This window comes from Anopheles funestus, unplaced genomic scaffold (assembly GCF_943734845.2).
Source record: "Anopheles funestus unplaced genomic scaffold, idAnoFuneDA-416_04 scaffold_10_ctg1, whole genome shotgun sequence".
Classification (NCBI taxonomy): Eukaryota; Metazoa; Arthropoda; class Insecta; order Diptera; family Culicidae; genus Anopheles; species Anopheles funestus.
Genome location: NW_026045351.1, coordinates 680,852 through 697,168, shown reverse-complemented (window position 1 = coordinate 697,168; position 16,317 = coordinate 680,852). Strand labels below are relative to the sequence as shown.

General features: G+C 47.6%; 1 long non-coding RNA gene across 1 annotated transcript in view; it reads left to right on the top strand.

Moving 5' to 3' along the window:
* Window positions 1–11,119, top strand: part of LOC125774472 (uncharacterized) — a 105,783-nt gene extending 94,664 nt beyond the window's left edge. Inside the window, exons 5-6 of the long non-coding RNA XR_007420937.1 lie at window positions 9,692–10,237; window positions 10,938–11,119. This is a non-coding gene — a long non-coding RNA (uncharacterized LOC125774472). The remainder of the gene's footprint in view (window positions 1–9,691; window positions 10,238–10,937) is intronic.
* The last annotated feature ends 5,198 nt before the right edge of the window (window positions 11,120–16,317 follow it).

Below are 16,317 nucleotides of genomic sequence, written 5' to 3'. Positions count from 1 at the left end.
TAGGTGTCTTGGCTAAGGTGTCTTGGCTAATGTGTCTCGGCTAAGGTGTCTTGGCTAATGTGTCTTGGCTAATGTGTCTCGGCTAATGTGTCTTAGCTAAGGTGTCTTGGCTAAGGTGTCTTGGCTAATGTGTCTTGGCTAAGGTGTCTTGGCTAAGGTGTCTTGGCTAATGTGTCTTGGCTAAAGTGTCTTGGCTAATGTGTCTTGGCTAAGGTGTCTTGGCTAATGTGTCTCGGCTAAGGTGTCTTGGCTAATGTGTCTTGGCTAATGTGTCTTGGCTAAGGTGTCTTGGCTAATGTGTCTTGGCTAAGGTGTCTTGGCTAATGTGTCTTGGCTAATGTGTCTTGGCTAAAGTGTCTTGGCTAATGTGTCTTGGCTAAGGTGTCTTGGCTAATGTGTCTCGGCTAAGGTGTCTTGGCTAATGTGTCTTGGCTAATGTGTCTTGGCTAATGTGTCTTGGCTAATGTGTCTTGGCTAAAGTGTCTTGGCTAATGTGTCTTGGCTAAGGTGTCTTGGCTAATGTGTCTCGGCTAAGGTGTCTTGGCTAATGTGTCTTGGCTAATGTGTCTTGGCTAAGGTGTCTTGGCTAATGTGTCTTGGCTAATGTGTCTTGGCTAATGTGTCTCGGCTAATGTGTCTTGGCTAAAGTGTCTTGGCTTAGGTGTCTTGGCTAAGGTGTCTTGGCTAATGTGTCTCGGCTTAGGTGTCTTGGCTTATGTGTCTTGGCTAAGGTGTCTTGGCTAAGGTGTCTTGGCTAAGGTGTCTTGGCTAATGTGTCTTGGCTAAGGTGTCTTGGCTAAGGTGTCTTGGCTAATGTGTCTTGGCTAAAGTGTCTTGGCTAATGTGTCTTGGCTAAGGTGTCTTGGCTAATGTGTCTCGGCTAAGGTGTCTTGGCTAATGTGTCTTGGCTAATGTGTCTTGGCTAAGGTGTCTTGGCTAATGTGTCTTGGCTAATGTGTCTTGGCTAATGTGTCTTGGCTAAGGTGTCTTCGCTAAGGTGTCTTGGCTTAGGTGTCTTGGCTAAGGTGTCTTGGCTAATGTGTCTCGGCTAAGGTGTCTTGGCTAATGTGTCTTGGCTAATGTGTCTCGGCTAATGTGTCTTAGCTAAGGTGTCTTGGCTAAGGTGTCTTGGCTAATGTGTCTTGGCTAAGGTGTCTTGGCTAAGGTGTCTTGGCTAATGTGTCTTGGCTAAAGTGTCTTGGCTAATGTGTCTTGGCTAAGGTGTCTTGGCTAATGTGTCTCGGCTAAGGTGTCTTGGCTAATGTGTCTTGGCTAATGTGTCTTGGCTAAGGTGTCTTGGCTAATGTGTCTTGGCTAAGGTGTCTTGGCTAAGGTGTCTTGGCTAATGTGTCTTGGCTAAAGTGTCTTGGCTAATGTGTCTTGGCTAAGGTGTCTTGGCTAATGTGTCTCGGCTAAGGTGTCTTGGCTAATGTGTCTTGGCTAATGTGTCTTGGCTAATGTGTCTTGGCTAATGTGTCTTGGCTAAAGTGTCTTGGCTAATGTGTCTTGGCTAAGGTGTCTTGGCTAATGTGTCTCGGCTAAGGTGTCTTGGCTAATGTGTCTTGGCTAATGTGTCTTGGCTAAGGTGTCTTGGCTAATGTGTCTTGGCTAATGTGTCTTGGCTAATGTGTCTCGGCTAATGTGTCTTGGCTAAAGTGTCTTGGCTTAGGTGTCTTGGCTAATGTGTCTTGGCTAAGGTGTCTTGGCTAAGGTGTCTTGGCTAAGGTGTCTTGGCTAATGTGTCTTGGCTAAGGTGTCTTGGCTAAGGTGTCTTGGCTAATGTGTCTTGACTAATGTGTCTTGGCTAAGGTGTCTTGGCTAAGGTGTCTTGGCTAATGTGTCTTGGCTAAAGTGTCTTGGCTAAGGTGTCTTGGCTTATGTGTCTCGGCTAAGGTGTCTTGGCTAAGGTGTCTTGGCTAATGTGTCTTGGCTAAGGTGTCTTGGCTAATGTGTCTTGGCTAATGTGTCTTGGCTAAGGTGTCTTGGCTACGGTGTCTTGGCTAAGGTGTCTTGGCTAAGGTGTCTTGGCTAAGGTGTCTCGGCTAATGTGTCTTGGCTAAGGTGTCTTGACTAATGTGTCTTGACTAATGTGTCTCGGCTAAGGTGTCTTGGCTAACGTGTCTTGGCTAAGGTGTCTTGGCTAAGGTGTCTTGGCTAAGGTGTCTTGGCTAAGGTGTCTTGGCTAATGTGTCTCGGCTAAGGTGTCTTGGCTAAGGTGTCTTGGCTAAGGTGTCTTGGCTAAGGTGTCTTGGCTAATGTGTCTCGGCTAATGTGTCTTAGCTTAGGTGTCTTGGCTAAGGTGTCTTGGCTAATGTGTCTTGGCTAAGGTGTCTTGGCTAAGGTGTCTTGGCTAATGTGTCTTGGCTAATGTGTCTTGGCTAAGGTGTCTTGGCTAAGGTGTCTTGGCTTAGGTGTCTTGGCTAATGTGTCTTGGCTAATGTGTCTCGGCTAAGGTGTCTTGGCTAAGGTGTCTTGGCTAAGGTGTCTTGGCTAAGGTGTCTTGGCTAAGGTGTCTTGGCTAAGGTGTCTTGGCTAAGGTGTCTTGGCTAATGTGTCTCGGCTAAAGTGTCTTGGCTAATGTGTCTTGGCTAAGGTGTCTTGGTTAAGGTGTCTTGGCTAATGTGTCTCGGCTAAAGTGTCTTGGCTAAGGTGTCTTGGCTAAGGTGTCTTGGCTAAGGTGTCTTGGCTAAGGTGTCTTGGCTAAGGTGTCTTGGCTAATGTGTCTTGGCTAAGGTGTCTTGGCTAAGGTGTCTTGGCTAAGGTGTCTTGGCTAATGTGTCTTGGCTAATGTGTCTTGGCTAATGTGTCTCGGCTAATGTGTCTTAGCTAAGGTGTCTTGGCTAAGGTGTCTTGGCTAAGGTGTCTTGGCTAATGTGTCTTGGCTAATGTGTCTTGGCTAAGGTGTCTTGGCTAAGGTGTCTTGGCTAAGGTGTCTTGGCTAAGGTGTCTTGGCTAATGTGTCTTGGCTAATGTGTCTTGGCTAAGGTGTCTTGGCTAATGTGTCTCGGCTAATGTGTCTTGGCTAATGTGTATTGGCTAATGTGTCTTAGCTAAGGTGTCTTGGCTAAGGTGTCTTGGCTAATGTGTCTTGGCTAAGGTGTCTTGGCTAAGGTGTCTTGGCTAATGTGTCTTGGCTAAAGTGTCTTGGCTAATGTGTCTTGGCTAAGGTGTCTTGGCTAATGTGTCTTGGCTAAGGTGTCTTGGCTAAAGTGTCTTGGCTAAGGTGTCTTGGCTAATGTGTCTTGGCTAAGGTGTCTTGGCTAATGTGTCTTGGCCAATGTGTCTTGGCTAAGGTGTCTTGGCTAAGGTGTCTTGGCTAAGGTGTCTTGGCTAATGTGTCTTGGCTTATTTGTCTTGGCTAAGGTGTCTTGGCTAAGGTGTCTTGGCTAAGGTGTCTCGGCTAAGGTGTCTTGGCTAAGGTGTCTTGGCTAAGGTGTCTTGGCTAAGGTGTCTTGGCTAATGTGTCTTGGCTAAGGTGTCTTGGCTAAAGTGTCTTGGCTAAGGTGTCTTGGCTAAGGTGTCTTGGCTAAGGTGTCTCGGCTAAGGTGTCTTGGCTAAGGTGTCTTGGCTAAGGTGTCTTGGCTAAGGTGTCTTGGCTAAGGTGTCTTGGCTAAGGTGTCTTGGCTAAAGTGGTTTGGCTAAGGTGTCTTGGCTAAGGTGTCTTGGCTAAGGTGTCTTGGCTAAGGTGTCTTGGCTAATGTGTCTTGGCTAAGGTGTCTTGGCTAAGGTGTCTTGGCTAATGTGTCTTGACTAATGTGTCTTGGCTAAGGTGTCTTGGCTAAGGTGTCTTGGCTAATGTGTCTTGGCTAAAGTGTCTTGGCTAAGGTGTCTTGGCTTATGTGTCTCGGCTAAGGTGTCTTGGCTAAGGTGTCTTGGCTAATGTGTCTTGGCTAAGGTGTCTTGGCTAATGTGTCTTGGCTAATGTGTCTTGGCTAAGGTGTCTTGGCTACGGTGTCTTGGCTAAGGTGTCTTGGCTAAGGTGTCTTGGCTAAGGTGTCTCGGCTAATGTGTCTTGGCTAAGGTGTCTTGACTAAGGTGTCTTGGCTAATGTGTCTTGGCTTAGGTGTCTTGGCTAAGGTGTCTTGGCTAATGTGTCTTGGCTAAAGTGTCTTGGCTAATGTGTCTCTTCTAATGTGTCTTGGCTAAGGTGTCTTGGCTAAGGTGTCTTGGCTAATGTGTCTTGGCTAAAGTGTCTTGGCTGAGGTGTCTTGGCTAAGGTGTCTTGGCTAATGTGTCTTGGCTAATGTGTCTTGGCTAAAGTGTCTTGGCTAAGGTGTCTTGGCTAATGTGTCTCGGCTAAAGTGTCTTGGCTAAGGTGTCTTGGCTAAGGTGTCTTGGCTAAGGTGTCTTGGCTAAGGTGTCTTGGCTAATGTGTCTCGGCTAAGGTGTCTTGGCTAAAGTGTCTTGGCTAATGTGTCTCGGCTAAGGTGTCTTGGCTAATGTGTCTTGGCTAATGTGTCTTGGCTTATTTGTCTTGGCTAAAGTGTCTTGGCTAAGGTGTCTTGGCTAAGGTGTCTTGGGTAAGGTGTCTTGGCTAATGTGTCTCGGCTGAGGTGTCTTGGCTAAGGTGTCTTGGCTAAGGTGTCTTGGCTAATGTGTCTTGGCTAATGTGTCTTGGCTAATGTGTCTTGGCTAAGGTGTCTTGGCTAAGGTGTTTTGGCTAAGGTGTCTTGGCTAATGTGTCTTGGCTAAGGTGTCTTGGCTAATGTGTCTTGGCTAAGGTGTCTCGGCTAATGTGTCTTGGCTAATGTGTCTTGGCTAATGTGTCTTGGCTAAGGTGTCTTGGCTAAGGTGTTTTGGCTAAGGTGTCTTGGCTAAGGTGTCTTGGCTAAGGTGTCTTGGCTAAGGTGTCTTGGCTAATGTGTCTTGGCTAAGGTGTCTTGGCTAAGGTGTCTTGGCTAAGGTGTCTTGGCTAATGTGTCTTGGCTAATGTGTCTCGGCTAATGTGTTTTAGCTAAGGTGTCTTGGCTAAGGTGTCTTGGCTAATGTGTCTTGGCTAAGGTGTCTTGGCTAAGGTGTCTTGGCTAATGTGTCTTGGCTAAAGTGTCTTGGCTAATGTGTCTTGGCTAAGGTGTCTTGGCTAATGTGTCTCGGCTAAGGTGTCTTGGCTAATGTGTCTTGGCTAATGTGTCTTGGCTAAGGTGTCTTGGCTAATGTGTCTTGGCTAATGTGTCTTGGCTAATGTGTCTTGGCTAAGGTGTCTTGGCTAAGGTGTCTTGGCTAATGTGTCTTGGCTAAGGTGTCTTGGCTAAGGTGTCTTGGCTAAGGTGTCTTGGCTAATGTGTCTTGGCTAATGTGTCTCGGCTAATGTGTCTTAGCTAAGGTGTCTTGGCTAAGGTGTCTTGGCTAATGTGTCTTGGCTAAGGTGTCTTGGCTAAGGTGTCTTGGCTAATGTGTCTTGGCTAAAGTGTCTTGGCTAATGTGTCTTGGCTAAGGTGTCTTGGCTAATGTGTCTCGGCTAAGGTGTCTTGGCTAATGTGTCTTGGCTAATGTGTCTTGGCTAAGGTGTCTTGGCTAATGTGTCTTGGCTAATGTGTCTTGGCTAATGTGTCTTGGCTAAGGTGTCTTCGCTAAGGTGTCTTGGCTTAGGTGTCTTGGCTAAGGTGTCTTGGCTAATGTGTCTCGGCTAAGGTGTCTTGGCTAATGTGTCTTGGCTAATGTGTCTCGGCTAATGTGTCTTAGCTAAGGTGTCTTGGCTAAGGTGTCTTGGCTAATGTGTCTTGGCTAAGGTGTCTTGGCTAAGGTGTCTTGGCTAATGTGTCTTGGCTAAAGTGTCTTGGCTAATGTGTCTTGGCTAAGGTGTCTTGGCTAATGTGTCTCGGCTAAGGTGTCTTGGCTAATGTGTCTTGGCTAATGTGTCTTGGCTAAGGTGTCTTGGCTAATGTGTCTTGGCTAAGGTGTCTTGGCTAATGTGTCTTGGCTAATGTGTCTTGGCTAAAGTGTCTTGGCTAATGTGTCTTGGCTAAGGTGTCTTGGCTAATGTGTCTCGGCTAAGGTGTCTTGGCTAATGTGTCTTGGCTAATGTGTCTTGGCTAATGTGTCTTGGCTAATGTGTCTTGGCTAAAGTGTCTTGGCTAATGTGTCTTGGCTAAGGTGTCTTGGCTAATGTGTCTCGGCTAAGGTGTCTTGGCTAATGTGTCTTGGCTAATGTGTCTTGGCTAAGGTGTCTTGGCTAATGTGTCTTGGCTAATGTGTCTTGGCTAATGTGTCTCGGCTAATGTGTCTTGGCTAAAGTGTCTTGGCTTAGGTGTCTTGGCTAAGGTGTCTTGGCTAATGTGTCTCGGCTTAGGTGTCTTGGCTTATGTGTCTTGGCTAAGGTGTCTTGGCTAAGGTGTCTTGGCTAAGGTGTCTTGGCTAATGTGTCTTGGCTAATGTGTCTTGGCTAATGTGTCTTGGCTAAGGTGTCTTGGCTAATGTGTCTCGGCTAAGGTGTCTTGGCTAAGGTGTCTTGGCTAAGGTGTCTTGGCTAAGGTGTCTTGGCTAAGGTGTCTTGGCTAAGGTGTCTTGGCTAAGGTGTCTTGGCTAAAGTGTCTTGGCTAAGGTGTCTTGGCTAAGGTGTCTTGGCTAAGGTGTCTTGGCTAAGGTGTCTTGGCTAATGTGTCTTGGCTAAGGTGTCTTGGCTAAGGTGTCTTGGCTAAGGTGTCTTGGCTAAGGTGTCTTGGCTAAGGTGTCTTGGCTAAATTGTCTTGGCTAAAGTGTCTTGGCTTAGGTGTCTTGGCTAATGTGTCTCGAATAAGGTGTCTTGGCTAAGGTGTCTTGGCTAATGTGTCTTGGCTAATGTGTCTTGGCTAATGTGTCTTGGCTAATGTGTCTTGGCTAAGGTGTCTTGGCTAAGGTGTCTTGGCTAACGTGTCTTGGCTAACGTGTCTTGGCTAAGGTGTCTTGGCTAATGTGTCTTGGCTAATGTGTCTCGGCTAAGGTGTCTTGGCTAATGTGTCTCGGCTAAGGTGTCTTGGCTAAGGTGTCTTGGCTAAAGTGTCTTGGCTAAGGTGTCTTGGCTAAGGTGTCTCGGCTAAGGTGTCTTGGCTAATGTGTCTTGGCTAAGGTGTCTTGGCTAAGGTGTCTTGGCTAATTTGTCTCGGCTAAGGTGTCTTGGCTAATGTGTCTTGGCTAAGGTGTCTTGGCTAATGTGTCTTGGCTAAGGTGTCTTGGCTAAGGTGTCTTGGCTAAGGTGTCTTGGCTAAAGTGTCTTGGCTAAGGTGTCTTGGCTAAGGTGTCTTGGCTAATGTGTCTCGGCCAAAGTGTCTTGGCTAAGGTGTCTTGGCTAAAGTGTCTTGGCTAATGTGTCTCGGCTAAGGTGTCTTGGCTAAGGTGTCTTGGCTAAGGTGTCTTGGCTAAGGTGTCTTGGCTAATGTGTCTCGGCTAAGGTGTCTTGGCTAATGTGTCTTGGCTAAGGTGTCTTGGCTAAGATGTCTTGGCTAAGGTGTCTTGGCTAAGGTGTCTTGGCTAAGGTGTCTTGGCTAATGTGTCTCGGCTAATGTGTCTTGGCTAAGGTGTCTTGGCTAATGTGTCTCGGCTAATGTGTCTTGGCTAAGGTGTCTCGGCTAATGTGTCTTGGCTAAGGTGTCTTGGCTAAGGTGTCTTGGCTAAGGTGTCTTGGCTAAGGTGTCTTGGCTAAGGTGTCTTGGCTAAGGTGTCTTGGCTAAGGTGTCTTGGCTAAGGTGTCTTGGCTAAGGTGTCTTGGCTAAGGTGTCTTGGCTAAGGTGTCTTGGCTAAGGTGTCTTGGCTAAGGTGTCTTGGCTAATGTGTCTTGGCTAATGTGTCTCGGCTAAGGTGTCTTGGCTAATGTGTCTTGGCTAAGGTGTCTTGGCTAAGGTGTCTTGGCTAAGGTGTCTTGGCTAAGGTGTCTTGGCTAAGGTGTCTTGGCTTAGGTGTCTTGGCTAATGTGTCTTGGCTAAGGTGTCTTGGCTAAGGTGTCTTGGCTAAGGTGTCTTGGCTTAAGTGTCTCGGCTAAAGTGTCTTCGCTAAGGTGTCTTGGCTAATGTGTCTCGGCTAAGGTGTCTTGGCTAATGTGTCTTGGCTAAGGTGTCTTGGCTAAGGTGTCTTGGCTAAGGTGTCTTGGCTAAGGTGTCTTGGCTAATGTGTCTTGGCTAAGGTGTCTTGGCTAATGTGTCTTGGCTAAGGTGTCTTGGCTAATGTGTCTTGGCTAATGTGTCTCGGCTAATGTGTCTTAGCTAAGGTGTCTTGGCTAAGGTGTCTTGGCTAATGTGTCTTGGCTAAGGTGTCTTGGCTAAGCTGTCTTGGCTAAGGTGTCTTGGCTAAGGTGTCTTGGCTAAGGTGTCTTGGCTAATGTTTCTCGGCTAAGGTGTCTTGGCTAAAGTGTCTTGGCTAATGTGTCTCGGCTAAGGTGTCTTGGCTAATGTGTCTTGGCTAAGGTGTCTTGGCTAAGGTGTCTTGGCTAAAGTGTCTTGGCTAAGGTGTCTTGGCTAAGGTGTCTTGGCTAATGTATCTTGGCTAAAGTGTCTTGGCTAAAGTGTCTTGGCTAAGGTGTCTTGGCTAATGTGTCTTGGCTAATGTGTCTTGGCTAAGGTGTCTTGGCTAAGGTGTCTTGGCTAAGGTGTCTCGGCTAATGTGTCTTGGCTAATGTGTCTTGGCTAAGGTGTCTTGGCTAAGGTGTCTTGGCTAAGGTGTCTTGGCTAAGGTGTCTTGGCTAAGGTGTCTTGGCTAATGTGTCTTGGCTAAGGTGTCTTGGCTAAGGTGTCTTGGCTAAGGTGTCTTGGCTAATGTGTCTTGGCTAATGTGTCTCGGCTAAGGTGTCTTGGCTAAGGTGTCTTGGCTAAGGTGTCTAGGCTAAGGTGTCTTGGCTAAGGTGTCTTGGCTAATGTGTCTTGGCTAATGTGTCTCGGCTAAGGTGTCTTGGCTAATGTGTCTTGGCTAAGGTGTCTTGGCTAAGGTGTCTTGGCTAAGGTGTCTTGGCTAATGTGTCTTGGCTAATGTGTCTTGGCTAAGGTGTCTTGGCTAAGGTGTCTTGGCTAAGGTGTCTTGGCTAAGGTGTCTTGGCTAATGTGTCTTGGCTAAGGTGTCTTGGCTAAGGTGTCTTGGCTAAGGTGTCTTGGCTAAGGTGTCTTGGCTAAGGTGTCTTGGCTAATGTGTCTTGGCTAATGTGTCTTGGCTAAGGTGTCTCGGCTAAGGTGTCTTGGCTTAAGTGTCTCGGCTAAAGTGTCTTCGCTAAGGTGTCTTGGCTAATGTGTCTTGGCTAAGGTGTCTTGGCTAATGTGTCTTGGCTAAGGTGTCTTGGCTAAGGTGTCTTGGCTAAGGTGTCTTGGCTAAGGTGTCTTGGCTAAGGTGTCTTGGCTAAGGTGTCTTGGCTAAGGTGTCTTGGCTTAAGTGTCTTGGCTAATGTGTCTTGGCTAAGGTGTCTTGGCTAAGGTGTCTTGGCTAAGGTGTCTTGGCTAAGGTGTCTTGGCTAATGTGTCTTGGCTAAGGTGTCTTGGCTAAGGTGTCTTGGCTAATGTGTCTTGGCTAAGGTGTCTTGGCTAAGGTGTCTTGGCTAATGTGTCTTGGCTAATGTGTCTTGGCTAAGGTGTCTTGGCTAAGGTGTCTTGGCTAAGGTGTCTTGGCTAAGGTGTCTTGGCTAATGTGTCTTGGCTAAGGTGTCTTGGCTAAGGTGTCTTGGCTAATGTGTCTTGGCTAAGGTGTCTTGGCTAAGGTGTCTTGGCTAAGGTGTCTTGGCTAATGTGTCTTGGCTAAGGTGTCTTGGCTAATGTGTCTTGGCTAATGCGTCTTGGCTAATGTGTCTTGGCTAAGGTGTCTTGGCTAATGTGTCTTGGCTAAGGTGTCTTGGCTAAGGTGTCTTGGCTAAGGTGTCTTGGCTTAAGTGTCTTGGCTAATGTGTCTTGGCTAAGGTGTCTTGGCTAAGGTGTCTTGGCTAAGGTGTCTTGGCTAAGGTGTCTTGGCTAATGTGTCTTGGCTAAGGTGTCTTGGCTAATGTGTCTTGGCTAAGGTGTCTTGGCTAAGGTGTCTTGGCTAAGGTGTCTTGGCTAATGTGTCTTGGCTAATGTGTCTTGGCTAAGGTGTCTTGGCTAAGGTGTCTTGGCTAAGGTGTCTTGGCTAAGGTGTCTTGGCTAATGTGTCTTGGCTAAGGTGTCTTGGCTAAGGTGTCTTGGCTAATGTGTCTTGGCTAAGGTGTCTTGGCTAAGGTGTCTTGGCTAAGGTGTCTTGGCTAATGTGTCTTGGCTAAGGTGTCTCGGCTAAGGTGTCTTGGCTTAAGTGTCTCGGCTAAAGTGTCTTCGCTAAGGTGTCTTGGCTAATGTGTCTTGGCTAAGGTGTCTTGGCTAATGTGTCTTGGCTAAGGTGTCTTGGCTAAGGTGTCTTGGCTAAGGTGTCTTGGCTAAGGTGTCTTGGCTAAGGTGTCTTGGCTAAGGTGTCTTGGCGAAGGTGTCTTGGCTAAGGTGTCTTGGCTAATGTGTCTTGGCTAAGGTGTCTTGGCTAAGGTGTCTTGGCTAAGGTGTCTTGGCTAATGTGTCTTGGCTAAGGTGTCTCGGCTAAGGTGTCTTGGCTTAAGTGTCTCGGCTAAAGTGTCTTCGCTAAGGTGTCTTGGCTAATGTGTCTCGGCTAAGGTGTCTTGGCTAATGTGTCTTGGCTAAGGTGTCTTGGCTAAGGTGTCTTGGCTAAGGTGTCTTGGCTAAGGTGTCTTGGCTAATGTGTCTTGGCTAAGGTGTCTTGGCTAAGGTGTCTTGGCTAAGGTGTCTTGGCTAATGTATCTTGGCTAAAGTGTCTTGGCTAAAGTGTCTTGGCTAAGGTGTCTTGGCTAATGTGTCTTGGCTAATGTGTCTTGGCTAAGGTGTCTTGGCTAAGGTGTCTTGGCTAAGGTGTCTCGGCTAATGTGTCTTGGCTAATGTGTCTTGGCTAAGGTGTCTTGGCTAAGGTGTCTTGGCTAAGGTGTCTTGGCTAAGGTGTCTTGGCTAAGGTGTCTTGGCTAAAGTGTCTTCGCTAAGGTGTCTTGGCTAATGTGTCTCGGCTAAGGTGTCTTGGCTAATGTGTCTTGGCTAAGGTGTCTTGGCTAAGGTGTCTTAGCTAAGGTGTCTTGGCTAAGGTGTCTTGGCTAATGTGTCTTGGCTAAGGTGTCTTGGCTAAGGTGTCTTGGCTAATGTGTCTTGGCTAAAGTGTCTTGGCTAATGTGTCTTGGCTAAGGTGTCTTGGCTAATGTGTCTCGGCTAAGGTGTCTTGGCTAATGTGTCTTGGCTAATGTGTCTTGGCTAAGGTGTCTTGGCTAAGGTGTCTTGGCTAATGTGTCTTGGCTAAGGTGTCTTGGCTAATTTGTCTTGGCTAAGGTATCTTGGCTAAGGTGTCTTGGCTAATGTGTCTCGGCTAATGTGTCTTGGCTAATGTGTCTTGGCTAAGGTGTCTTGGCTAAGGTGTCTTGGCTAATGTGTCTTGGCTAAGGTGTCTTGGCTAAGGTGTCTTGGCTAATGTGTCTTGGCTAATGTGTCTTGGCTAAGGTGTCTTGGCTAAGGTGTCTTGGCTAAGGTGTCTTGGCTAATGTGTTTCGGCTAAGGTGTCTTGGCTAAGGTGTCTTGGCTAAGGTGTCGTGGCTAAGGTGTCTTGGCTAAGGTGTCTTGGCTAATGTGTCTCGGCTAAAGTGTCTTGGCTAATGTGTCTTGGCTAAGGTGTCTTGGCTAAGGTGTCTTGGCTAATGTGTCTCGGCTAAAGTGTCTTGGCTAAGGTGTCTTGGCTAAGGTGTCTTGGCTAAGGTGTCTTGGCTAAGGTGTCTTGGCTATTGTGTCTTGGCTAAGGTGTCTTGGCTAAGGTGTCTTGGCTAAGGTGTCTTGGCTAAGGTGTCTTGGCTAAGGTGTCTTGGCTAAGGTGTCTTGGCTAATGTGTCTTGGCTAATGTGTCTCGGCTAAGGTGTCTTGGCTAATGTGTCTTGGCTAAGGTGTCTTGGCTAAGGTGTCTTGGCTAAGGTGTCTTGGCTAATGTGTCTTTGCTAATGTGTCTTGGCTAAGGTGTCTTGGCTAAGGTGTCTCGGCTAAGGTGTCTTGGCTAAGGTGTCTTGGCTAATGTGTCTCGGCTAAGGTGTCTTGGCTAAGGTGTCTTGGCTAAGGTGTCTTGGCTAAGGTGTCTTGGCTAATGTGTCTTGGCTAATGTGTCTCGGCTAAGGTGTCTTGGCTAAGGTGTCTTGGCTAAGGTGTCTTGGCTAATGTGTCTTGGCTAAGGTGTCTTGGCTAAGGTGTCTTGGCTAATGTGTCTTGGCTAATGTGTCTTGGCTAATGTGTCTTGGCTAAGGTGTCTTGGCTAAGGTGTCTTGGCTAATGTGTCTTGGCTAATGTGTCTCGGCTAAGGTGTCTTGGCTAAGGTGTCTTGGCTAAGGTGTCTTGGCTAAGGTGTCTTGGCTAATGTGTCTTGGCTAAGGTGTCTTGGTTAAGGTGTCTTGGCTAATGTGTCTCGGCTAAAGTGTCTTGGCTAAGGTGTCTTGGCTAAGGTGTCTTGGCTAAGGTGTCTTGGCTAATGTGTCTTGGCTAAGGTGTCTTGGCTAAGGTGTCTTGGCTAAGGTGTCTAGGCTAAGGTGTCTTGGCTAAGGTGTCTTGGCTAATGTGTCTTGGCTAATGTGTCTCGGCTAAGGTGTCTTGGCTAATGTGTCTTGGCTAAGGTGTCTTGGCTAAGGTGTCTTGGCTAAGGTGTCTTGGCTAATGTGTCTTGGCTAATGTGTCTTGGCTAAGGTGTCTTGGCTAAGGTGTCTTGGCTAAGGTGTCTTGGCTAAGGTGTCTTGGCTAATGTGTCTTGGCTAATGTGTCTCGGCTAAGGTGTCTTGGCTAATGTGTCTTGGCTAATGTGTCTTGGCTAAGGTGTCTTGGCTAAGGTGTCTTGGCTAAGGTGTCTTGGCTAAGGTGTCTTGGCTAAGGTGTCTTGGCTAAGGTGTCTTGGCTAATGTGTCTCGGCTAAGGTGTCTTGGCTAAGGTGTCTTGGCTAAGGTGTCTTGGCTAAGGTGTCTTGGCTAATGTGTCTCGGCTAATGTGTCTTGGCTTAGGTGTCTTGGCTAAGGTGTCTTGGCTAATGTGTCTTGGCTAAGGTGTCTTGGCTAAGGTGTCTTGGCTAAGGTGTCTTGGCTAAGGTGTCTTGGCTAATGTGTCTTGGCTAATGTGTCTTGGCTAAGGTGTCTTGGCTAAGGTGTCTTGGCTAAGGTGTCTTGGCTAATGTGTCTTGGCTAATGTGTCTCGGCTAAGGTGTCTTGGCTAAGGTGTCTTGGCTAAGGTGTCTTGGCTAAGGTGTCTTGGCTAAGGTGTCTTGGCTAAGGTGTCTTGGCTAATGTGTCTCGGCTAAAGTGTCTTGGCTAATGTGTCTTGGCTAAGGTGTCTTGGTTAAGGTGTCTTGGCTAATGTGTCTCGGCTAAAGTGTCTTGGCTAAGGTGTCTTGGCTAAGGTGTCTTGGCTAAGGTGTCTTGGCTAAGGTGTCTTGGCTAAGGTGTCTTGGCTAATGTGTCTTGGCTAAGGTGTCTTGGCTAAGATGTCTTGGCTAAGGTGTCTAGGCTAAGGTGTCTTGGCTAAGGTGTCTTGGCTAATGTGTCTTGGCTAATGTGTCTCGGCTTAGGTGTCTTGGCTAACGTGTCTTGGCTAAGGTGTCTTGGCTAAGGTGTCTTGGCTAAGGTGTCTTGGCTAAGGTGTCTTGGCTAATGTGTCTTGGCTAAGGTGTCTTGGCTAAGGTGTCTTGGCTAAGGTGTCTTGGCTAAGGTGTCTTGGCTAAGGTGTCTTGGCTAATGTGTCTTGGCTAATGTGTCTTGGCTAATGTGTCTTGGCTAAGGTGTCTTGGCTAAGGTGTCTTGGCTAATGTGTCTTGGCTAATGTGTCTTGGCTAAAGTGTCTTGGCTAATGTGTCTTGGCTAAGGTGTCTTGGCTAATGTGTCTCGGCTAAGGTGTCTTGGCTAATGTGTCTTGGCTAATGTGTCTTGGCTAAGGTGTCTTGGCTAATGTGTCTTGGCTAATGTGTCTTGGCTAATGTGTCTTGGCTAAGGTGTCTTGGCTAAGGTGTCTAGGCTAAGGTGTCTTGGCTAAGGTGTCTTGGCTAAGGTGTCTTGGCTAAGGTGTACTGGCTAATGTGTCTTGGCTAAGGTGTCTCGGCTAAGGTGTCTTGGCTTAAGTGTCTCGGCTAAAGTGTCTTCGCTAAGGTGTCTTGGCTAATGTGTCTCGGCTAAGGTGTCTTGGCTAATGTGTCTTGGCTAAGGTGTCTTGGCTAAGGTGTCTTGGCTAATGTGTTTTGGCTAATGTGTCTTGGCTAATGTGTCTTGGCTAAGGTGTCTTCGCTAAGGTGTCTTGGCTAATGTGTCTTGGCTAATGTGTCTTGGCTAATGTGTCTCGGCTAATGTGTCTTGGCTAAAGTGTCTTGGCTTAGGTGTCTTGGCTAAGGTGTCTTGGCTAATGTGTCTCGGCTAAGGTGTCTTGGCTTATGTGTCTTGGCTAAGGTGTCTTGGCTAAGGTGTCTTGGCTAAGGTGTCTTGGCTAATGTGTCTTGGCTAATGTGTCTTGGCTAATGTGTCTTGGCTAAGGTGTCTTGGCTAATGTGTCTCGGCTAAGGTGTCTTGGCTAAGGTGTCTTGGCTAATGTGTCTTGGCTCAGGTGTCTTGGCTAAGGTGTCTTGGCTAATGTGTCTTGGCTAAGGTGTCTTGGCTAAGGTGTCTTGGCTAAGGTGTCTTGGCTAAGGTGTCTTGGCTAATGTGTCTTGGCTAAGGTGTCTTGGCTAAGGTGTCTCGGCTAAGGTGTCTTGGCTAAGGTGTCTTGGCTAAGGTGTCTTGGCTAAGGTGTCTTGGCTAAGGTGTCTTGGCTAAGGTGTCTTGGCTAAGGTGTCTTGGCTAAGGTGTCTTGGCTAATGTGTCTTGGCTAAGGTGTCTTGGCTAAGGTGTCTTGGCTAAGGTGTCTTGGCTAAGGTGTCTTGGCTAAGGTGTCTTGGCTAAAGTGTCTTGGCTAAAGTGTCTTGGCTTAGGTGTCTTGGCTAATGTGCCTCGAATAAGGTGTCTTGGCTAAGGTGTCTTGGCTAATGTGTCTTGGCTAATGTGTCTTGGCTAATGTGTCTTGGCTAATGTGTCTTGGCTAAGGTGTCTTGGCTAAGGTGTCTTGGCTAAGGTGTCTTGGCTAACGTGTCTTGGCTAAGGTGTCTTGGCTAATGTGTCTTGGCTAATGTGTCTCGGCTAAGGTGTCTTGGCTAATGTGTCTCGGCTAAGGTGTCTTGGCTAAGGTGTCTTGGCTAAAGTGTCTTGGCTAAGGTGTCTTGGCTAAGGTGTCTCGGCTAAGGTGTCTTGGCTAATGTGTCTTGGCTAAGGTGTCTTGGCTAAGGTGTCTTGGCTAATTTGTCTCGGCTAAGGTGTCTTGGCTAATGTGTCTTGGCTAATGTGTCTTGGCTAAGGTGTCTTGGCTAAGGTGTCTTGGCTAAGGTGTCTTGGCTAAGGTGTCTTGGCTAAGGTGTCTTGGCTAAGGTGTCTTGGCTAATGTGTCTCGGCCAAAGTGTCTTGGCTAAGGTGTCTTGGCTAAAGTGTCTTGGCTAATGTGTCTCGGCTAAGGTGTCTTGGCTAAGGTGTCTTGGCTAAGGTGTCTTGGCTAAGGTGTCTTGGCTAATGTGTCTCGGCTAAGGTGTCTTGGCTAATGTGTCTTGGCTAAGGTGTCTTGGCTAAGATGTCTTGGCTAAGGTGTCTTGGCTAAGGTGTCTTGGCTAAGGTGTCTTGGCTAATGTGTCTCGGCTAATGTGTCTTGGCTAAGGTGTCTTGGCTAATGTGTCTCGGCTAATGTGTCTTGGCTAAGGTGTCTCGGCTAATGTGTCTTGGCTAAGGTGTCTTGGCTAAGGTGTCTTGGCTAAGGTGTCTTGGCTAAGGTGTCTTGGCTAAGGTGTCTTGGCTAAGGTGTCTTGGCTAAGGTGTCTTGGCTAAGGTGTCTTGGCTAAGGTGTCTTGGCTAAGGTGTCTTGGCTAAGGTGTCTTGGCTAATGTGTCTTGGCTAATGTGTCTCGGCTAAGGTGTCTTGGCTAATGTGTCTTGGCTAAGGTGTCTTGGCTAAGGTGTCTTGGCTAAGGTGTCTTGGCTAAGGTGTCTCGGCTAAGGTGTCTTGGCTAATGTGTCTTGGCTAAGGTGTCTTGGCTAAGGTGTCTTGGCTAATTTGTCTCGGCTAAGGTGTCTTGGCTAATGTGTCTTGGCTAAGGTGTCTTGGCTAAGGTGTCTCGGCTAATGTGTCTTGGCTAAGGTGTCTTGGCTAAGGTGTCTTGGCTAAGGTGTTTTGGCTAATGTGTCTTGGCTAAAGTGTCTTGGCTAATGTGTCTTGGCTAAGGTGTCTTGGCTAATGTGTCTCGGCTAAGGTGTCTTGGCTAATGTGTCTTGGCTAATGTGTCTTGGCTAAGGTGT